The sequence below is a fragment of the Oryctolagus cuniculus genome, chromosome 17 (assembly GCF_051225735.1).
Source record: "Oryctolagus cuniculus isolate XC-2025 breed Fujian yellow rabbit chromosome 17, ASM5122573v1, whole genome shotgun sequence".
Lineage (NCBI taxonomy): Eukaryota > Metazoa > Chordata > Mammalia > Lagomorpha > Leporidae > Oryctolagus > Oryctolagus cuniculus.
The window spans coordinates 10,741,735-10,760,824 of NC_142883.1; the positions used below are offsets into that span (position 1 = coordinate 10,741,735).

Consider the following 19,090-nt stretch of genomic DNA (forward strand, 5'->3'; position numbering starts at 1 on the left):
TTATAACTAAAGTAGAACTTGATAGGATTACAGTCAGGTATGCCATTTTGTTTTTAATTTATCTCATTTATTTGGTTGACATTTGATTACTATTATTATTTCGCTGTGTTTCTCTTGCCTTTTTTATTTGAACCGTCTGTTTCAGTACTTTTACTTGCTTTCTATCCTTACCTCTTACACACATTTTTAATGATTGCTCTAATCTTAAACTTAGGATAATCTATTTACGGTTGGTATTGACATCTTCTCACATAATAAGGAACATCCACAATAATATATTTCTATTTATTCCCATTCTTGCACTATGCTTTTTTATATATTTCAAACATATATAAAACCACCAACACAATGAATACAACATACACATAATTGTTGCATATAAAGGCATATTATTCTAACAAAATTAAAAAACAGAAAAATGATGTATGATTGTGTGACAGATAATAAAGGTATATCTTTATGTGATAGCCATAAAAGAGGATTTTAATGTCATCACAAAGAAATGATAAATATACAGTAATTTGAATTTATTAACTTTCTTTCCATTTCTGATGCACTTCATTTCTTCTTGAAAATATGAAATGCCATCCTGTCTCACTTCCCTTCAGAGGAAAGAGCATTCGTTTTGTTCGACAACAGGACATTTGACAACAAATCACCTCCGTTTCTGCTTATCTGGATATATGCTTTTTCATCTTCACATTTGAAGGGTAGTTTTTCTAGATACAGAATTTTTATCACATTTTCCCCTTCAACCTTTTGAATATGTTACTATGATGCATTAGAGTTTCACGTGTTTTGATAAGAATTCATACCTAAGGATAAGCATTTGGTTAGGACGCCACTTGGGATGTCTGTATTCCATACCACAGTGCCTGGGTTCAAGTCCCAGCTCCACTTCCAGCCCCAGCTTCCAACTGATGTGCACTCTAGGAAGCAGAAGGTGTGGATGAAGTAACTGGGTCCCTGTCATCCATGAGGGAGACCCAGATTTCATTCTAGGTTTCTGGCTTTGGCTTGGCCCAGCCCTGACTTTTGAGGACATTTGTGGAATGAACCAGCAGATGGAAGATCTTTCTGTGTCTTTCTGTCTCTCTGCTTCTATATCAATTAAAAAGAAAAAATTTTTTAAATTATTCATGCCTATTTGTAGAGCAATAAACATTCTCTGGTTTTGCTTTATAGTGTCTCCATCTTTGATAATATGGAGATAATATGGACAGTGAAGTTTAAAAACACCATAATGTTTCTTTGTGTGTTAAACAGATCTTTAGAAGCGGGCATTGTAGTGCAGCAGCCCATATCAGAGCACTGGGTTGCATCCTGGCTGCTTTGTTTCCTGTCTAACTCCCTGCCAACATGCCTGGGAAAACAACAAATGATGGTCCAAAAAATCTGGCCACACTCTCCGTGTAGGAGATCTGAAGGGAGCTCTGGGCTCCCAGATTGGGCCTGTCCCGGCCCTGGCTGCTGTGGCCATTTAGAGAGTGAAATGGTGGATGGAAGATCTCTCTCTCTCACCCTTTTGTGTGTGTGTGTGAGTGTGTGTGTGTGTGTGTGTCATTCTTCTTTTCAAATAAATAAATAAATATTTTTTTTAAATTAGGAATAAACTGGGCTTTAACACTGGCGTATGTTTACTAAGTACAATTGTTCTAAAATTTGACTTCTTTTGCATTAGAGCTGTTCTTTTTGAAAATGACATCACAATGTCTATGTATCTTGAGATTATTTAGGGTCAATAATAGCAAAACTATGTCATAAATGATGATGTTGGTTTTTCCATCTGTTTACATCCGTAGGTCAAACATCCAGTTCACCTTTAAAATTCCAATGTCAGTCAGGAAGGATTAAATTTCCCTGGAAACATGGTGGTATTTGAAACCAAACTGGATTCAGGTGCAACACAGTCACTTAATAGCACATTTTTCTTAGTGTATTACTAACTTCCTTGGTTTCCCTAAAATTTTCCTCATTTTTCAAAGAATATTATTTCCTTAATCAGAAGGTGATGGTTGAAATTGATTGAGATGACATATGTGGATTTTTAAAGCAAAAATAAGCCACTTTAAAATCCGGTTGCCCTTCTTCCAGGCCAGCTCTCTGCTGTGGCCCAGGAAGGCAGTGGAGGATGGCCCAAGTGCTTGGGCCCTCCACCCCATGGGAGACCAGGAGAAGCACCTGGCTCCTGCCATCGGATCAGCGCGGTGCGCCGGCCACAGCACGCCGGCCACGGCGGCCATTGGAGGGTGAACCAACGGCAAAGGAAGACCTTTCTCTCTCTCTCTCTCTCTCACTGTCCACTCTGCCTGTAAAAAAAAAAAAAAATGTTTGTTGGTAAGACTAAAAATAAATGTGGAAAACTGGCAAAAAAAAATAGTACTCCTCTATTAGTATCTAATTCTTTACAAGATTTTCATCTCATTCATTTTTCAGATACAGACTCTTAATTTCCCTCAGTAAAGCTTCTACAGTTTAGAAAGCTAATGATTTAGATTCTAGAAACTAGACCAACAACTTATTCTATCCTGCTGCCTCATTTTTGCTCTCAGTTTTTTGTCCAATGGCTCAGAAGTAAATAAAGATTTTTTAAATATAGAATTAAGTAAAACTAAGTCTAAGTCTCAAAGCATCTTAGTTAGAAAAGAATTTCAGAGGTTTAATAGGAAAAGGGGGTATAGAATTCTTTTTTTTTCTTTCATTTTTTGGACAGAGTTAGACAGTGAGAGAGAGAGAGAGAAAGGTCTTACTTTTTCCGTTGGTTCACCCCCCTAGTGGCCACTACAGCTGGCGCATTGCGTCAATCTGAAGCCAGGAGCCAGATGCTTCCTCCTGGTCTCCCATGTAGGGTGCAGGGCCCAAGTACTTGAGCCATCCTCCACTGCACTCCTGGGCCACAGCAGAGAGCTAGACTGGAAGAGGAGCAACCGGGACAGAATCCAGCACCCCAGCCAGGACTAGAACCCAGGGTGCTGGCGCCGCAGGCGGAGGATTAGCCTAGTGAGCCGCGGCGCCGGCCAAGAGGCATAGAATTCTAAACGAAGGCATTAATTGGGTGTGTAACAGAGTATGTGCCAAAGATATTTTCTACATTCATTCCTATCTCTAATGTCCAAAGAGACATGCTGAAGTAAAATTGTGATTCTCACTTAACACACAAGTTAAATAGATGTATAGGGGGCCAGCACTGTGGTGCAGCGGGTTAACGCCCTGGCCTGAAGCACCAGCATCCCATATGGGTGCTGGTTCGAAACCCGGCTGCTCCACTTCTGATCCAGCTCTCTGCTATGGCCTGGGAAAGCAACAGAAGATGGCCAAAGTCCTTGGGCCCCTGCACCCGCGTGGGAGGCCCAAAAGAAGATCCTGGCTCCTGGCTTCAGATCGGTGCAGCTCCGGCTGTTGCGGGCAATTGGGGAGTGAACCATTGGATGGAAGACCTCTTTTTCTCTCTCTGCCTCTCTTCTCTTTGTGTAACTCTGACTTTCAAATAAATAAATAAATAAATAAATAAATGTATAGAAATGACCTCTAAGTTGTAGAGTCTGGTGGATTCTCTGGAGTGGTAAAGCCCACAGCCTCTTCTTTGGCATCACTAAACATAGTGTGAACCAAATGAAAGTTTATCACCAAATTAGGAAGAGATGTAAACATGCAGGAAAATAAAAAGAATACTTGTCAACAAGGCACAAATAACGGCTGGCAGGCTTCTTTCATCAGTGCGCTGCCAAAATCAAAGAAAGCAAGCACCCTATCAGGATGAAGGAAGTAACAAGTGGTGGGAAGCAGAAACATTTCCTGGAACAGTCCTCAAGGAATGTCACACACATGACTGCAATGTGTAACATATAAACAAAATTTTCTGAGTCACGCAGACAATGCTCTGAGCTTTCACTGCCAGTTCTTTGCACATCCTTTGTTCTCTTTCACAATCCCCAACCTGCCCAGCCCAGAAAATTCTGAGAAAAGCACCCCTCCCCTGACTTCCTTCCCAAGTGCAGAATCTCAGAGTTCTTTCTGTTCATCCCGGGCTGGGAACTAAAAGACAACCAGAATCCACTTCCCACTGTCAGTGAATGGCACTATGTGGTTCAGTGATTAAGAGCTAGGGTTAAATTCAATTTTGAATCTATTATTTACTTCCCACGTGGAACTTCTTTGTTCATCTATAAAATGGAGCTATTGGTACCCACTTCAGAGTGTTACAGTGACAATTAAAAACAATCAAGGCAGTAATAGCATCAACCTGCGACATTGATGTTGCTATAGCCTAGTGACTCCAAGAAGTCCCTCTTGCTCCTGTCTCCTCACCCCTCTCTGACACTTCAAAACATATCTGTTTTTTTACATCATGTCCCAAGAGCCAGTTGATATGCCTACAAATAAATAAACTTGTTCATTTTTTAAATTTTTTAATTTTTATTTAATAAATGTGAATTTATAAAGTGCAACTTTTGTATTATTGTGGCTTCCCCCACAAACCTCCATCCCTCCCACAGCCCTCCCCTCTCCCATGCCCTTCATTGAGTTTCATTTTCAATTATAAACTGGTTTATTTTAACGGAAGAGTTCATTTTTGTAACCCAAAGAAATAATACAAACTAGTTCATTTTTTGTTATCTGAAAGTATTTGACAGGTGAGTGGGAGAGATGTTCTAGAACAAGTAAAGACTTAGCACTAAGTGGTTTTTTACGCAGTTTATGGATTAAGCCAGCCTTGATACCACAGACAACCAGGATTTGGAAAATGAGACTGACAAGCATATCAAACCTGAGCTGGATGGGAAGTGGAGCAGCCAGGACTCTGACCGGTGCCTGTACGGGAAGATGGTGTCACATGCAGAAGCCTTACCCGCTACGCCACAACACCAGCCCTGGCCAAGTGTATCTTAAGCATGGTATGGGTTGGCTGGACTGCTGTCAATGGGCGCTGGGGAGGTGGCCATCTTTGCTGCTTATGCAATTGCACCAACCACGCTAGTGGCTGCGAGGAGCCCTCAGCGTTCTTTCTTTGTGCCATTCTGTCTTCATACTTTCTGAATGAAATACTTAATCTTCACGGGAAAATTGGATGTTTGCTAAGTATCCTGGGATTTACAGTTCTGATCATTCACACTCCAAAAGAAGAGGAGATTGAGATCTTAACTGTAATGTCTCACAAGCTAGGTGACCCAGGTTTCATGGTCTTTGCAACACTAGCAGTCGTTTTGTCCTGGATATTCATCTTCGTGGTAGGACCTCAGCATGGACAGACAGACATTCTGTGTACATACAAATATGCCCCGTCTTTGGAGCATTTTCAATGCCCTATGTGAAGGGCCTGGGCATTGCTATCAATGTCATTTGCAGGACAGCCCATGCTGCAAAACCCTCTGGCCTGGATCCCACTGCTGAGCCTGATCGATCGTTCATGTGAACACCCGGATTAATTACCTGAACAGGGCCCTGGACATTTTCAATGCTTCCAGCATGACCCCAGTATTCTTTACACCTCTGCTGTAATGGGCTCAATTGTTCATTATAAGGAGTAGCAAGATTCGCCTATAGAGAATGTCACTGGTAGGTACTCCAGCTTCTTTACAACCATCGTAGGGATTTTCCTGTTGCATGCCTTTAAAACATCAGTTTTGACCCAGTTTACCTGTGTCTTTTAGGAAAGGTGAAAAGGCAGTAAATGGCAATCTCTCTAATATCTATGAAGTTCCTAACAGGAATGAAGAAAGCTTAACCTGTGGAATTTTTTTTAACATTTATTTAATGAATATAAATTTCCAAAGTACGGCTTATGGATTACAATGGCTTCCCCCCCATATCGTCTCTCCCACCCGCATCCCTCCCCTTTCCCACTCCCTCTCCCCTACCATTCACATGAGGATTCATTTTCGATTCTCTTTATATACAGAAGATCAGTTTAGCATACATTAAGTAAAGATTTCAACAGTTTGCTCCCACACAGAAACATAAAGTGAAAAATAATAGATGATTTTTTAAATGATGATAAAATCAGATCAGACCTATTGTCATGTTTAATCCCAGTGAGAGTCAAGTTGGGAATTCATAATTTCTTCTTTCTTTTTTTTTTTTAACAGAAGATCAGTTTAGTATACATTAAGTAAAGATTTCAACAGTTTGCACCCCCATAGAAACACAAAGTTAAATATACTGTTTGAGTACTCGTTATAGCATTAAATCTCAATGTACAGCACATTAAGGACAGAGATCCTACATGAGGAGTAAGTGCACAGTGACTCCTGTTGTTGACTTTACAAATTGACACTACTGTCTATGGCATCAGTAATCCCCCTATGCTCCAGTCATGAGTTTCCAAGGCTATGGAAGCCTTTTGAGTTCACCGACTCTTATCTTGTTTAGACAAGGTCATAGTCAAAGTGGAGGTTCTCTCCTCCCTTCAGAGAAAGGTACCTCCTTCTTTGAAGACCTGTTCTTTCCACTGGGATCTCACTCACAGAGATCTTTCATTTAGGTTTTTTTTTTTTTCCAGAGTTTCTTGGCTTTCCATGCCTGAAATACTCTCATGGGCTTTTCAGCCAGCTCCGAATGCCTTTAGGGCTGATTCTGAGGCCAGAGTGCTGTTTAGGACATCTGCCATTCTATGAGTCTGCTGAGTATCTCGCTTCTCATGTTGGATCACTCTCCCCTTTATTTATTCTATCGGTTAGTATTAGCAGGTACTAGACTTGTTTATGTGCTTCCTTTGACTCTTAGTCCTTTCATTATGATCAATTGTGAACTGAAATTGATCACTTGGACTGGTGAGATGGCATTGGTACATGCCACCTTGATGGGATTAAATTGGAGTCCCCTGGTATGTTTCTAACTCTACCATTTGGGGCAAGTCAGCTTGAGCATGTCCCAAATTGTACATCTCCTCCCTCTCTTATTCCTACTCTTGTGTTTAACAGGGATCACATTTCAGTTAAATTTCAACACTTAAGAATAATTGTGTATTAATTACAGAATTAAACCAGTCATATTAAGTAGAACAGACAAAAAAACTACTAAGAGGGATAATGTATTAAGTTGTTCATTAACAGTCAGGGCTATGCTGATCAAGTCACCGTTTCTCATAGTGTCCATTTCACTTCAACAGGTTTCCTTTTTGGTGTTCAGTCAGTTGTCACCGATCAGGGAGAACATATGATATTTGTCCCTTTGGGACTGGCTTATTTCACTCAGCATGATGTGTTCCAGATTCCTCCATTTTGTTGCAAATGACTGGATTTCATTGTTTCTTACTGTGGTATAGTATTCTAAAGAGTACATATCCCATAATTTCTTTATCCAGTCTACCGTTGATGGGCATTTAGGTTGGTTCCAGGTCTTAGCTATTGTGAATTGAGCTGCAATAAACATTAGGGTGCAGACCGCTTTTTTGTTTGCCAATTTAAATTCCTTTGGGTAAATTCCAAGGAGTGGGATGGCTGGGTCGAACGGTAGGGTTATCTTCAGGTTTCTGAGGAATCTCCAGACTGACTTCCATAGTGGCTTGACCAGTTTGCATTCCCACCAACAGTGGGTTAGTGTCCCTTTTTCCCCACATCCTCGCCAGCATCTGTTGTTGGTAGATTTCTGAATGTGAGCCATTCTAACCGGGGTGAGGTGAAACCTCATTGTGGTTTGATTTGCATTTCCCTGATTGCTAATGACCTTGAACATTTTTTCATGTGCCTGTTGGCCATTTGGATTTCCTCTTTTGAAAAATGTCTATTGAGGTCCTTGGCGATCTCTTAAGTGGGTTGTTGGTTTTGTTTTTGTGGAGTTTCTTGATCTCTTTGTAGATTCTGGTTATTAACCCTTTATCTGTTGCATAGTTTGCAAATATTTTTTCCCATTCTGTCAGTTGCCTCTTTACTTTCCTGACTGTTTCTTTTGCAGTACAGAAACTTCTCAGTTTGATGCATTCCCAATAGTTGATTTTGGCTTTGACGGCCTGTGCCTCCCGGGTCTTTTCCAGAAATTCTTTGCCTGTGCCAATATCTTGAAGGGTTTCTCCAATGTTCTCTAATAACTTGATGGTGTTAGGTCGTAGATTTAGGTCTTTAATCCATGTTGAGTGGATTTTTGTGTAAGGTGTAAGGTAGGGGTCTTGCTTCATGATTCTGCACGTGGAAATCCAGTTTTCCCAGCACCATTTATTGAATAGATTGTCCTTGCTCCAGGAATTAATTTTAGATCCTTGATCAAATATAAGTTGGCTGTAGATGTTTGGGTTGATTTCTGGTGTTTCAATTCTGTTCCATTGGTCTATCCATCTGTTTCTGTACCAGTACCATGCTGTTTTGATTACAACTGCCCTGTAGTATGTCCTGAAATCTGGTATTGTGATGCCTCCAGCTTTGTTTTTGTTGTACAAGATTGCTTTAGCTATTCGAGGTCTCTTGTGCCTCCATATAAATTTCAGCACCAATTTTTCCAGATCTGAGACGAAGGTCTTCGGTATCTTGATTGGTATTGCATTGAATCTATAAATTGCTTTTGGGAGAATGGACATTTTGATGATATTGATTCTTCCAATCCATGAGCATGGAAGATTTTTCCATTTCTTGGTATCCTCTTCTATTTCTTTCTTTAAGGTTTTGTAATTTTTCATCGTAGAGATCTTGAACGTCCTTGGTTAAGTTTATTCCAAGGTATTTGATTGTTTTTGTAGCTATTGTGAATGGGATTGATCTTAGAAGTTCTTCCTCAGCCATGGCATTGTCTGTGTATACAAAGGCTGTTGATTTTTGTGCATTGATTTTATACCCTGCTACTTTGCCAAACTCTTCTATGAGTTCCAATAGTCTCTTAGTAGAGTTCTTTGGGTCCTCTAAATAAAAAATCATATCATCTGCAAAGAGGGATAGTTTGAGTTCTTCCTTCCCAATTTGTATCCCTTTAATTTCTTTTTCTTACCTAATAGCTCTGGCTAGAACCTCCAGAACTATATTGAATAGCAGTGGTGAGAGTGGGCATCCCTGTCTGGTACCAGATCTCAGTGGAAATGCTTCCAACTTTTCCCCATTCAATAGGATGTTGGCTGTGGGTTTTTCATAGATTGCTTTGATTGTATTGAGGAATGTTCCTTCCAAACCCAGTTTGCTTAGAGTTTTCCTCATGAACGGGTGTTGTATTTTATCAAGTGCTTTCTCGGCATCTATTGAGATAATCATATGGTTTTTCTTCTGCAGTCTGTTAATGTGGTGTATCACATTGATTGTCTTGCGCACATTAAACCATCCCTGCATACCAGGGATAAATCCCACTTGGTCTGGGTGGATGACTTTTCTGATGTGTTGTTGCATTCTATTGGCGAGAATTTTATTGAGGATTTTTGCATCTATGTTCATCAGGGATATTGGTCTGTAATTCTCTTTCAGCGCTGCATCTTTTTCCGGCTTAGGAATTAAGGTGATGCTGGCTTCATAGAAAGAATTTGGGAGGATTCCCTCTTCTTCGATTGTTCTGAATAGTTTGAGAAGAATTGGAGTTAGTTCTTCTTTAAATGTCTGGTAGAATTCAGCAGTGAATCCATCTGGTCCTGTGCTTTTCTTTGTTGGGAGGGCCTTTATTACTGTTTCAATTTCTGTCTCAGTTATGGGTCTGTTTAGGTTTTTGATGTCTTCATGGTTCAATTTAGGTAGATTTTTTGTGTCCAGGAATCTATCTATTTCTGATAGATTTTCCTGTTTGCTGCCATACAAGTCCTTGTAGTAATTTCTGATGATTCTTTTTATTTCTGTGGTGTCTGTTGTTACGTTTCCTTTTTCATCTCTGATTTTATTGATTTGGGTCTTTTCTCTTCTTTTTTTAGTTAGTTGGGCCAATGGGGTGTCAATTTTGTTGATTTTTTCAAAAAACCAGCTCCTCGTTTGGCTGATTTTTTGTAATGTTTTTCTTGATTCAATCCTGTTGATTTCTTCTCTGATTTTAATTATTTCTCTTCTCCTACTAGATTTGGGTCTGGTTTGCTGTAGGTTTTCTAGATCCTTGAGGTGAATTGAAAGCTCATCTATTTGGTGCCTTTCCAATTTCTTGATGTAGGCACCTATTGATATAAACTTTCCTCTTAACACTGCTTTTGCTGCGTCCCATAAGTTTTGGTATGTTGTGCTGTTATCCTCATTTACTTCCAGAAAATTTTTGATTTCTCCTTTAATTTCTTCTATGACCCATTGTTCATTCAGAAGCATGTTGTTCAATCTCCATGTGTTTGCGTATGCTCTAGGGATTCCTGAGTTGCTAATTTCCAACTTCATTCCTTTATGGTCTAAGAAGCTGCATAGTATGATTCTAATTCTTTTGAATTTGCTGAGACTTGCTTTATGGCCTAGTATGTGGTCAATCCTAGAGAAGGTTCCATGTACTGCTGAGAAGAATGTAAAGTCTTTAGCTGTAGGATTGAAAGTTCTGTATATATCTGTTAGATCCATTTGGGTTATAGTGTCGTTTAAATCTACTGTATCCTTGTTGATCTTCTGTCCTATTGATCTGTCTATTTCTGAGAGTGGAGTATTGAAGTCCCCCAGTACTATTGTATTGGGGTCTAAGTCTCCCTTTAAGTCCATTAACAAATATTTTAGATAAACTGGTGCCCTGTAGTTAGGTGCATATACATTGATAATTGTTATATCTTCTTGTTGTATTGATCCCTTAATCATTATATAGTGCCCCTCTTTGTCTCTCTTAACAGTTTTTGTGGTAAAGTTTATGTTGTCCGATATTAAGATGGCTATGCCCGCTCTTTTTTCATTTCTGTTGGCATGGTATATCTTTTTCCAGCCTTTCACTTTCAGTCTGTATGGATCTCTGTTGGAAAGATGTGTTTCTTGTAAGCAGCAAATAGATGGGTTTTGTTCCTTAACCAAATCAGCCAATTGGTGTCTTTTAACTGGACAGTTCAGGCCATTCACGTTCAATGTGACTAATGATAAGTGGTAACTTTGCCCTGCCATTTGCCAAAGATAAGTTCTAATATATGCTTTGAATTCCCTGTGATCTTTTGCTGTGAGGTTTCCTTCCTTTATCTTCTTTCATATTGATGACCGTGTTTCTGTGTTTCTGTGTGTAACACATCTTTAAGCATCTGTTGCAGGGCTGGACGAGTGGTGACAAATTCTTTCAATTTCTGTTTGCTATGAAAAGTCTTTATTTCACCTTCATTCACAAATGATAGCTTTGCAGGATATAATATTCTGGGCTGGCAGTTGTTCTCTCTTAGTACCTGGGCTATTGTGGGGAGCAACTCGGACTAGACTAAGTTACTGGAATTAAGACTTATTCTATGCATCTGCTCTCCCACAATATGGCGCTGGGAGAGGAGGAAACAGCTTCTACACAGCTGCCTCCGGTTCAACCAATAAACAGCAGGACCTGCTCCTGATTGGAGGAGAGCAGCGTACTCGGTGTGTGGGTAGCCGAGTTGGGATTGGTGGAAGAGGACTATAAAGGAGGAGAGAGACAACATGCAGGGGGAACATCTATCTGAAGGAACACCTGTGCAGCCCCCAAGAGAGCCGGCCGGCGGTGTGCCGCTCCCCCGCGGAAGTGGGGAAAGTGGCAGGGGGAACCGCCCTTCCACGGAGGTGGAAGGGACGGTAGCCAACCCGGGAATAACCAGCAGCAAACCCGGGGAGGGCCGAGCAGACAAAAGAACAGCGCAGGGTCCTGTGTCGTTCCTCCACGAAGACGGGGAGCGACATAATGGTGCCGTGACTCGGATATGAAGCCTAGGCAGGGTTCAGTGTCGCTCCTCCACGAAGAGGGGGAGCGACATAATGGTGCCGTGACTCGGATAGGAAACCAAGGAGGGAAGAAACGGGAAGAAGTGGGAAAATACCGGAGAGAGAGACTAGCAAAGAGCCTAGGGAAAAGCCGGGCGGAAAAGGTGCCGGAAGAAGCTATTGAAAGCCTAGGCGTAGACTCGGATACGGACTGTGGAAAAGAAGTTAGGATTTAAAGTGAAAGCAAGAAGAAACTTAGACTCAGATACGGACTGCAGATTGAAAGTGAAAGTGAAACCTAGAAGAAACTTAGACTCGGATATGGACTGTGGGGAGAAGCCAGGAGAAGTGAGAGGGGAATATTTTTGGAAGAAAACTTAGGGAAACATACCGGGTAGAGAAAAATGTTAGGGAGGATGAAGCTGCGGGGGCAGGCTGAGGTGGAGACGTAAGCCAGCTTGGGATTCTTCAAGTCAGCCCGGGGAGCAAAAGGCGAAAAACTAAAACCAGAGGCGGAGACGTGGGCCAGGTTGGAATCCGTCAGATTAGCCCGGGGAGCAAAAGACGGGAAGCCAAACCGTAAGGCGGAAACGTAAGCTATAGGTTGAATTCGCCAGGTTAGCCCGGGGAACTTAGACTGAATACCGGTGGCGGAAACGTGAGCTAGGCTGTGTGACTCGCGGAAGCCGCCGCGTGCAGAGAGAGCGCGCGGGGCATGAACGGGGAGAGCGCACGGGGCGCTAATAGATAGGAAAAGCCTCCGCGGGGCGAGGGGCCAAGAAGCAGCCTCGGGGCGGGCGCCGGGAAACCGCGGGGATAAGAGAAACAGAAGTTTAGAAGTAAAATGAGAGAAATAGGAATGCTGGCAGATAGAAGTAAAATAGGAGAGATAGGAATGCCCGGAGATAGAGAAATAGAGAAAAATAAGGCCTCCCCACAACATGGTAATGAGAGAGCTTGGATTCGGTCTGCCTGATTAGTAAGACGATAAGCACCTGCTGGCGGCTAGCAGCTTACCCACTGCAGGTCACCGAAGACAGGCACGTTATCAACACCAATAAGTCTCCCCACAAGACGGCAATGAGAAGGCTTGGATTCGGTTTGCCTGATAGGGCTTGTAAGCACCTGCAGGCAGTTCGAGCAGAGCAGAGCATGCGCTGCAGGGCACCGAACACAGGCACGCATCAGCGCCTAAAAACCTCCTCACAACATAGCGAAGAGAGGACCTGGATTCGGTTTGCCTGATTGGTAGGGCTTGTAAGCACCTGTGGGCAACTCTAGCAAGTAGAGCAGAGTGTGTGCCGTGGAACACCGAAGACAGGCGCGTATCAACGCCAAAAATAAAAAGAAAGGGGGATCTATGGGGAGCAACTCGGACTAGACTAAGTTACTGGAATTAAGACTTATTCTATGCATCTGCTCTCCCACAATATGGCGCTGGGAGAGGAGGAAACAGCTTCTACACAGCTGCCTCCGGTTCAACCAATAAACAGCAGGACCTGCTCCTGATTGGAGGAGAGCAGCGTACTCGGTGTGTGGGTAGCCGAGTTGGGATTGGTGGAAGAGGACTATAAAGGAGGAGAGAGACAACATGCAGGGGGAACATCTATCTGAAGGAACACCTGTGCAGCCCCCAAGAGAGCTGGCCGGCGGTGTGCCGCTCCCCTGCAGAAGTGGGGAAAGTGGCAGGGGGAACCGCCCTTCCACGGAGGTGGAAGGGACGGTAGCCAACCCGGGAATAACCAGCAGCAAACCCGGGGAGGGCCGAGCAGACAAAAGAACAGCGCAGGGTCCTGTGTTGTTCCTCCATGAAGAGGGGGAGTGACATAATGGTGCCGTGACTCGGATATGAAGCCTAGGCAGGGTTCAGTGTCACTCCTCCACGAAGAGGGGGAGCGACAGGCTATATCTCGCCATTCCCTCCTAGCTTGTAGAGTTTCTGATGAGAAGTCAGCTGTGAGTCTGATTGGAGATCCTCTGAGAGTAATCTGACATTTCTCTCTTGCACATTTTAGGATCTTTTCTTTATGTTTCACTGTGGAGAGTTTAATTACAACATGTCGTGGTGAGGATCTCTTTTGGTCGTGTTTATTAGGGGTTCTGTGAGCTTCCTGTACTAGGATTTCTCTGTCCTTCTCCAAACTTGGGAAATTTTCTGCTAATATCTCACTAAAAAGGCCTTCTAATCCTTTCTCCCTCTCCATGCCTTCAGGAACTCCTAGAACCCGAATGTTGGGTTTTTTAATAGTATCTTGAAGATTCCCAACAATATGTTTTAGATTTCTAATTTCCTTTTCTTTTCTTTGGTCTGACTATATCCTTTCCTGTTCTCTGTCTTCTAAGTCCAATATTCTCTCTTCTGCTTCACCCATTCTCTTTGTAAGGCTCTCTATTGTGTTTTTCATTTGATCTGTTGAATTCTTCACTTCAGTCACTATCACAGTTTCCTGTTGTACTAGTTGTTTCGTTTCATTTTGATTCCTCCTTAATATTTCATTTTCACGAGAGAGATTTTCTATCTTGTCCATTAAGGATTTCTGTAGTTCAAGAATTTGTTTTTGAGAACTTCTTAATGTTCTTATCAATTTTTTGAGATCTGCTTCTTGCATTTCTTCTATGTCATCATCTTCATAATCTTGAATTGGGGTCTCTTTTTCATTTGAGGGCGTCATGGTGACTTCCTTGTTTTTATTACCTTGGTTTTTGCGTTTGTTATTTGGCATATAGGAGATATTTGGTTTCTTCACTGTGGTGCTTTTTCTTGTTATACTATGACTCTAGATTAAGTGGACTATCTGTTTTTGATGGAGCCTTAGGGCTTGAGATGGGTGTGGCCTGAGAGCTCTGTTTGGTGTGCCAAAGGTGACACTCCCAGGTTAGGCGTGGTAAACCTCTCTCTCTCTCTCTCTTTTTTTTTTTTTTTTTTTTTTTGATTCAAAAGGGGAGTAATTCCGCACAGCTGAATGAAGTTGGAGGTAGTTAGCAGGCAAATGATATACCCACAGGAGCCAGAGATCGGAAGCTCTTTCCCAAGGACCACACAGGGAATCTGTTCGGCCCTCAGAGTGGGCTCAAATTCTCCTTCAGTCTCCCACTGGGTTGCCAAAGTTACGGAATTGTAGTGTCTCTGGAGAGTGCTCACGTGAATTCCGTGAGTTCTCTCCCCCACCGTCTCTTTTTTCACAGTCTCAGTTCAGTAGCACCACAAATTTACTAGGTCCTAATCTCCTGTTAATTTGCCCCACCCAGAGTCAGGTTTTTCTGCTAGGCTCAGGGCCGGTGCAGACCTGAGGTCGCTCTGCTTATGACGTATGTCCAAGATGGCGCCTGCTCTTTGTCTTGCTCGCCCTTGAGAGGTGAGCAGAGAGAGAGAAACCCGTATCCGTACCAGTCACCTTTTTTTTTTCTCTCTCTCTCTTCCAGTTAGCCAGGTGAACTTTTCTCCCCCGGGGGTCGTTCCCTCTAGTCTCCCCTCTCTGCTTGCCTGCCAGTGTCTCGGGCTATTGAGGTTCGGCTCACCTCGCGTTCCAGTGCTGGTGTGTTGAGTCTGCCGCTGGTGTCCCGAACTGTGGGCTCCCATGCTCTCCACGCAGGTCCGCTGTGAATCACGCGTTCCGGAAGAGTTTCTTCTGCTGTTTCCTCCCCTACTCTTCCTTGAACCTGCAGTATCTCCACTTTTATTAAACTACCTCTCCCCGGACTATCAGTGTGCTCCCTTCCTATTCCGCCATCTTGCCTTTTTTCCAACCTATGGAATTTAACAACACACTGATGAAGACACCTATCGAAGAAGCAGAAACCTGACAGCTTTTTAAGAAAGATGTAATTAAAACTCTGTTAAGAAGTGAATTTGAACATCAGAATGTGTCTGAAAATGCATTGCCCTCACATAATGTCATTTAAAAGAATCCTTTTTTTTTTTAAGTTTTCACTAATTTGGACCAAGAAATCACTTTTCTTAAATGATGGTAGTCACTATAATGACCTCAGAACATGACTGATTTATTTTAACCTTGTTTTACTGTAGAGGTATTTAACTTTTGATTCTCCAAACTCTGAATGCACTAATGACTGTTTTAAGTATTTAAAATGCTTCATTTTTTTATTGGTAATGAAAATCTGAGGGGCCGGCACATTGACTCACTTGGTTAATCCTTTGCTTGCGGTGCCAGCATCCCATATGGGAGCCGGGTTCTGGTCCTGGTTGCTCCTCTTCCAGTCCAGCTCTCTGCTGAGGCCTGGGAGGATGGCCCAAGTGCTTGGGCCCTGCACCCGCATGGGAGACCAGGAAGAAGCACCTGGCTCCTGGCTTCGGATTGACGCAGCACTGGCCATAGCGGCTATATAGGGGGTGAACCAATGGAAGGAAGACCTTTCTGTCTCTCCCTCTCACTGTCTGTAACTCTACCTCTCAAATAAATAAATAAAATCTTTAAAAAAAAAAAAAGAAAGAAAGAAAATCTGAAAAGTGCATTTGTCATCCAAATCCACCAATCCCATATAAATCTTTTTTATTTGTAAAAAGAACAAAATTATCCCAACACATTACCCTGTGATGTATGTTACCTACTTAAAAAATAATAATAAAAAAGGACAGTTTTCCAAGATCCCAGAGAGGCCAAGTAATATTCCATGAGACACGAAAGGGAACAGAGAAGATACATGGCTTCAAATGTCTTCAAGACCATGGGAACAAAGCACCTCAACAAACATTCTTTTTTTTTTTAATAGAGCTATTTTCTTTTTTTTTAATTTATTTGACAGGTAGAGTTATAGACAGTGAGAGAGAGAGAGAGAGAGAGAGAAAGGTCTTCCTTCCGTTGGTTCACCCCCGAAATGGCCAATACGGCCAGCACACTGCGCCGATCTGAAGCCAGGAGCCAGGTGCTTCTCCTGGTCTCCCATGCGGGTGCAGGGTCCAAGCACTTGGGCCATCCTCCACTGCCCTCCCAGGCCACAGCAGAGAGCTGGACTGGAAGAGGAGCAACCGGGACTAGAACCCGGCACCCATTTAGGATGCTGGCGCTGCAGGTGGAGGATTAACCAAGTGAGCCACGGCACCGGCACCAACAAACACCCTTGATCTTCACCCAGCTGTAGAAGACTGAGAAGAGAGGTTAAATAAATCCTCACCATCACCTAATACAGAGTAAGAAATAGTAAGATTCTGAAGCAAGCGAGGTTTAATGCTCTTATGATAAATTCTGTGAATATCTCACTTTTTCTGATTATTTAAAATTTGTGTCTCTGTCCTAATCTTCATATGTAAGGAAAAAATCTGAGCTCTAAACTAAACAGAGATTCTAGAGTTGAGATCATAACCTTTAGGAACCTGAGTCACTCAAGCTTGGCTTGGCCTTTAGAGGCAGCAGGCATCCAAGCTCTAAGCTGGTTGAAACTGCTCTGCTGCCACCAAGGAGAGAACTGATGGGGACAAAGCATGAATAAATGCCAAGAATGCTGATGACCTCAGTTTCTATTTGAAATGTGATTCCTTGGACTAAATGGGCAGTCCTGACACTAAGAAGAGATTTTGTGACATTTTAGATTCCCAGTATCTACAATTCTGAAAAGTGTGCATGAATGAGGGTACATCACAGGCTGGAGTCCAATCTGACTTGCACAAACATTCAAGTATCTTTAGCTCTAACTCTTCCTTTGAGCCCCACTCATATATCCAACTGTTCTCCAGTTGAATGTCTAGCTAGCATCTCAAACAAAATGCATCCCAAATAGAACTCTTAATACAAGCATTTTTCAAAAGGTTTGTGGAAAGTGGAATTGAAAGATAGACCTATTTTTGTGTAAAAAAAAAAAGTTGAAATTCCTGCAGTTTTTTCATGTTTTTTATGAAATTCATAAAGACCTCTCTATTCCCATCAGTAAACAGCAACACCTTAATTGTCAACCTAGTGGGTTCCTGGATTTCTCTCTCCCTTCAGGCCTTTCAGGAAATCTAAAGTATCACTGACTCTTGCTTCCAAAATGCATCCCAAATCCATACACCTCTCATCGGCTGCCCTGCACGGATCCACACCACCATCATTTCTCACCTGGATTTCTGCACTAGCCTCCACACCATCCCTGCACATTGGTTGTCCCCTCATAGAGTCCTGTACCTTGTGTTTCATTTTCCACATGGAGGCCACAGATAATATCCTGCCACCCACCTTTCCTTCTTTTGCTATTAAAATTCTGCATTTTAATTCCTTTTTTCTACAAAACAATTATGAACAGCATTTGACAAAAAAAAATATATTGAGCAGACTGAACCTCGTAACATTTGAATTTAACTACAGATCCTAATTGTAGCTGTGCAATCTTCCATCTTATTCAAATACATATACGTTTATGCTTATAAATATATACTCTTTAGTCACATTTTTAACTAGCATCCATGAAGTATATCTTTTTTTAAAAAATATTTATTTATTTATTTATTTGAAAGAGTTACACAGAGAGAGAAGGAGAGGCAAAGATATAGAGATAGAGAGAGAGAGAGAGAGAGAGAGAGAGAGAGAGAATGTTTTCCATCAGCTGGCTCACCCCCAATGGCTGCAATGCCTGGAGCTGTGCCGATCCGTAGCCAGGAGCCAGGAGCTTCTTCTGGGTCTCCCACATGGGTACAGGGGCCCAACCACTTCAGCCATCTTCTGCTGCTTTCCCAGGCCATAGCAGAGAGCTGGATCAGGTGTGGAGCAGTCAGGACTTAAACCATTGTCCATATGGGATGCTGGCACTGCAGACTGAGGCTTAACCCACTACACCACAAAGCCAGCCCCAATGAAGCATATCTTATGTGTCAGGTCTTGTACTGAGCACTGTATAGGCATCAAATTTCTTTTTTTTTTCCCCAGGAAATACAAATGGTCAACAAATATACTGTTGGTAGAAATGTAAATAAATGCAGCCACTGTGGAAAACAGTATGGACATTTCTTTAAAAAAAAAAAAAAACTAAACTAGACTTACCGTATGATCCAGCAATCTTATTATTGGGTAGATACCCCAGAGAGGTGAATGCATAGTATCAAAGAGATAACTCCATCACCACATTTATAGAAGCACTGTTTGCAATAGCCAAAACACAGAATCAACCAAGATATCCATCATCAGATTAATGGATAAAAAACTGCTATATATACATACACACAAATATACATAATATAATATTATTCACCTATAAAAACAATGAAAATATATCATTTGCATCAGAATGGTTGCAACTGGGAGACATCAAGTTGAGTGAAATAAGCTGGTCAGAGAAGGAAAAATACTGCATGTTCTCCTTTTTTTAAAAATTAAAAGCAAGGACAAAAAAAGAAAGAAATGCTTGTGTGTATCAGTTTTCCTGCAAATACAGTATTTTTT

At 42.0% G+C, this 19,090-nt stretch overlaps 1 pseudogene; it reads left to right on the plus strand.

Moving 5' to 3' along the window:
* Window positions 1-4,920: 4,920 nt before the first annotated feature.
* Window positions 4,921-15,535, plus strand: LOC100340784 (magnesium transporter NIPA2-like; annotated as a pseudogene).
* The last annotated feature ends 3,555 nt before the right edge of the window (window positions 15,536-19,090 follow it).